The sequence below is a fragment of the Panulirus ornatus genome, chromosome 68 (assembly GCF_036320965.1).
Source record: "Panulirus ornatus isolate Po-2019 chromosome 68, ASM3632096v1, whole genome shotgun sequence".
Lineage (NCBI taxonomy): Eukaryota > Metazoa > Arthropoda > Malacostraca > Decapoda > Palinuridae > Panulirus > Panulirus ornatus.
In genome coordinates this window covers 19,757,827-19,763,026 of record NC_092291.1, presented here as the reverse complement: position 1 = coordinate 19,763,026, position 5,200 = coordinate 19,757,827, and positions in this window count along the sequence as shown.

Genomic DNA, 5,200 nt, shown 5'->3' with positions numbered 1-5,200 from the left:
GTGAGGCCAGGGACAGAACTGAGGGTTTTTAACCTTACCCTACGGCTGGGCGGAGCCAAGCTACAAGATGTAGCAATAGTTTGACCATCGAAGCGATAGTTTAACTGGGCCAAAATACGCAGGCAAAAACCTGATGCCGGACTTTATCTACCTTATTAACCGATGGTATTTAACATTTTCGTAATTGATATAGCTGGTTAATGCTTAATAGCTGACAGCTGGCTGATGGAGTTGGAATTTTATGTAAAATAATACCTTACCAGAACGTAAACAATAGCGCGAGTGGGAGGGGCTTCTTGATTACTGATGTAATTACAAAATTTCGTCGATATTCAGCAATGATTGGCATCGATCCTCTCTTATTCATCATAGCTGGTTAAAGCATAATATTTGTGTTGCTAAGATTAGGACAGATAGCTGATGGATATGAATGGACATCCGCAAATGGATATATCTTACCAAACGTCCCACAAACGAGTAGGCGGGGCCACGATAGTCTGTTTAGCAGCAACATAAGAGATCCTGTCCTGCCGACGGCCCTCACTGTGTGAGTTATCGCATGCGTTACCTTTAAGGTTGACATGGCTATCCACACACACACACACACACACACACACGGGTCATATATGCAGCCAGATTGTGTAAGGCCGTGAATCAACTTGAACACCCTCAGATGATCAAGATTATTCGATTGATGATCGTTTATATACTGGACGTTGACGGTCTTTATGACACACACACATACACCCACGCTCACACACGTGTAAACTCCCTCTCCGCACGGTACAAATAGTCACACCGGTTATATACATCCCTATATAAAAGCGGGCATACCGGTGATATATAGATTGGTATATTAACCTTTTCTACCAACCTGAGTATCGTGAAGGTTAGGAGGGCTGCGTGATGAGACGTTTCAGTGGTTGTCAAATGTCATTCCTTTGGCCTAGATAGCTCTTTTCATTCTACCTCTTCTACTCGTGGTGTGATGGCTAACTGTACAAGCATACATTATCTCCGTCTCATACGTGACACTTGACCACACATAAGCTCACACGATTTGATTATTCGTAACTCCATATTTTTCTGCAGTGAGCTCTATGTGATATCTTTGCCTTTTGGCATAATTTTTTCGTCATTCGCGACGCTTTCTACAGCACTATCCCTCAGCTCTTATTTCCAGTTATGCCTTTCACAAAACCAGCCAAACATCTTTTAACGCATCTTGTTTTCTGTGTTACTTGCTTTACCGTAAATTATAGTCATTCCTTCGTTTTATATTTCCCCTAACTTAGAGAGAGAGAGAGAGAGAGAGAGAGAGAGAGAGAGAGAGAGAGAGAGAGAGAGAGAGAGAGAGAGAGAGAGAGAGAGGTAAATATGTGACTTTTCTTTTCTGATGCATTTGTGAAGGACGAGGTTCGAGTCAGCTGTAGACGCGAGGGTCATCGTAAGCCAAGTGTAAGGTATGGCCGGGGTGGCCCGGGCCAGACTTGACCGCTGGAGGCTGGACGAAGTGGAGGACATCAGTGGCGGCCCAGAGGGATGCTTCTTGTTATATAGGAGATTAGGTAAGGTAAACACACGTGGATGGGAAGGAAGCGTGAGTGAAAAAAAGACTGTACTTGGAAGGAAGTGGACGATTGTGTGAGCTGTATACAAGCACCTCCTCACGAGGTCAGTGAGGTGTTAAGAGATTATCTGATGCCAGATTTTTTTTCTAGAATCTTATATCAACTATGTAAGGATACAAGTGGAAAGCGCAGTACATACAGAGATTAAGATTTGAGAGGAGAAACATGAGAAGCATTAATATTTGAGAAGTCTAAGTGAGTCTTAAGAAGATAAGAAATTACGTGATGATGTACGGAACAGGACTGAACAGCAGGGAAGTGGAATGTGAGAGGTAAGTAAGAGGAATTTCATTTGAACATAAGAGTACATAATAAGGATGAAAAGGAGATTAAGAAAATAGAAAATATAAAAGAAGAGACAAAAGATACAGGAAATATAGTGATGAATGTGGAAATACGAGCGAATGCGTAAGGGTCATGCTTAATTCGGGAGAGGGAGGGAGAAATCTCAAGACACGAGAGAACTCAAACTTGTAAGACGTCAGGGAAGCGATTACTTGAGGTGAATTGGAAGACACTTGGATTATGGTCTAATAATTCTATACCAAGCTGGCAAAAGAAAAGAAATGATAACGTAGTCAAGTAAAGCAGGTCTTATATTCGTCATAGACCGAGTATCGAAAGAGGTAAAGTACGTCATTAATGTCTAAATAAAGCGACATATCTGGCATTTTTCTGGGTTTTGGAATCCAACGCTGAGCCATCTAGTAGTCTCAGGAGACAACATCCAGCAGCAGACACATCCATCTTATGCTTTAATCTCCGGTGGTCAGTGGACTAAAAAGGGGTTATATATGGGTGAATATATCTTCCTTACTCTTATTTACCATAGGTCTAAACGAGATCCCCCACCCATCCTTGTACGGTCACCGGAAGAAATATCTAACCATTGTAATAGAAAATTAAACGTGAATAAATGGTGGCGAATAAGCATTTGATTAATAATCATATATATCTCTTTTTATCTCTTGTGGTCAGAGGACAGGATTATAGCGGGCGTGCTTGGGAGAATATATATTTTCCCAACAGCTGTTCGCAGGAAAAATTACTCAGATACTGTCATGGGAAGTTAAATGAGAAATTTATTAAGATGAATGGATATTTGACTGTCAGTCATACGTCTCTTTATGAAGGTTTTATCTTGTGATAAATGATTATCTTTTTATGACTACAATCGGGATTTATTGGTGAACACTAAAGAGTCAGAACGTCTGCTGGAAATCTGAAAACAGAGGCAAATCAAGTATCAAAGGAGTTCTGATGGAGGGCAGCTAAAGTGGAGCCCTTGGGGAGGACCCGAGACGAAGGTTAGAGCAGCAGTAGCACTGTCAACATCTTTTATGTACCTTCACACACAAACATCAACCAGCCCCTGAGGTACCCAAGCGCTCCTTTATGACCTCTCGTAATCAACTCCAACGAGCGCCATCCATAGAAGGAGATGTACCTGGGATCTTGATAGCGCCGAGCTTGTAAACACTGCGCGCGCAGCTATAGGTCACATGCCATTGTATATTGCCGAGCCTGATTGGTCCAGATTGAGGCTCACAATTGACCGGGGTACATCTCTCCCTTTTTATAGTTTAGGATTTTCCATTGAATTTTAAGGGCTATTGTGTTTCCTGTATAGTCCTTGGGATGGAAGGTGTGATACAGTTATGGTTACTTGGAACATTATGGCACACAAGAATTTATGCTTGCAATTTGTTCTTAAAAACTTATTTCATACTTGGTGAAAATTGCATGGGAGTCACAGTTTCTTTATATCAAATGTTTTTCAAAGATTTTTTGAACTATTTTCCTACTTCTAGAGCTGAAATGAATATTTTGAATCGAAAGATTTAAGGTAGTGTGATGGTAGAAATTATTATGAGTGAAAGAAGAAAATATAGCATTCTCACATGCATGACACACACGCTTCATGTACTGGAAGGTACTAATCACCATAGTCGCTTGAATATGAGGAAATAAATTGTTTTTTTTTTTCCGTAGTGCAAATAGTGCTATAGAACTGCTTCATCAGAAGATGAAATGAAGTCGACCCTCAGGCATAAACATGGTTGGTTGAGAGGCCTCGCCGATTAGCTACATGTGTGGACATAAACAGCAAGAACTCCTCCATCCGAGGTAGTGACTATCACTGACACGGTCAGACATAACCTTACGATTATCAGGAAAGAATCTGCTTAACCACATCTCACCTAACCACACCTCACTGAACCACGCCTCACTTAACTCCAGCCAGATTTACGTACGAGTGTTTAGTATTATGGTTATGTTTGCTTTGGTGTGGTCGGGCGAAATCTTGCTTTGGTTCAAAGCCATTTGACATTGGTGAAGTCATGTGTAGTGAAATTTCGCCTTTTATCAAAGATAATTGGGTAATTCTTAGTTGATCTGTGTAGCATTTAAATTGTTATGATAGCTTTTGTAAGATATATTAATCATTATTCATTCTTGACATCACCTGATGAACTGCTCTTCCCTCTACGCTGGATTTCTTACAACAGTTGTAAACTAACAGAGTCCGGAGGCCAGTCAGTCCATGTAGTGGATGTTTGTTACAGATGACGCTTATGTATCCTTGTAGGGTCGTGTCCCGCTTTTCCCAGAAGGACAATTTAAAGCCCAGGTAACTTGAATGGTCATATACCCGTGGAATGCCATGTTTTTCTTATCTTATATAACTCAAAATTACTCAGTCATCCAGTAACAGCACCAGGACAAGCTGAAATTAGTCAGAGAATCACATAAAACCACATGTGTCCACTAGTAACCCCAGTCATCGTCCACAATCAACCAAGGGGTTTCCTAGCAACCTCAGTCATTAGCCACAATCATTCAGGTGTCCATTTACCTCAGTCATAAGCCAAAACTAGTCAGGAATCCATTGCTAATAATCGTAGGCATCAGACACAACCATCAGACGAATACAATCAGTCAAGGAAACCAATTTGCTGACGTTGGTCAGCTTGAATTTTCTTCATTTTCCAGCACGTATGTACATAATAGGCTTAAAAATTATGAAGACGAAAATATTAACGTGATAATGAAAATATTTTAGGGTACATTAAAAAAAATATCGACATACGGTCTTCAAACGAGGTATGCAAAAACAGGATTTGATAATTCAACGCAAAATCTCAAGAATGTCTATAGATAATGTGGTAACGAAAGTTAAGTATACAGGGAAGAGACGCAGAAAGCTAGGATGTAGATGGCTTATGTTCGTGTTTTGTGTCATTTTCCTATCATTATATTACCTCTGTTCCCACTAAGTTACCAAAACACACACACACACACACACACACACACACATACATGGTTACTTCATGTGGGAACACCTTACCTCACTTAACCTTCGTGTTTTATTCAACATATCGGAGAAGATCACCGAACAGTCGCGTACCACCAGACCAGTTCCCAGGAGGCAGCCTTCTTCACCTGACGTAACATTAGCCAGAGACATAGCCACGAAAATATATCACATCGTAATTCTTTAATTAAAACCTGCAAAAGACGCAGAAAAATTGAAAAATTCTTATACGAACATCGTGACAAGTTATTAT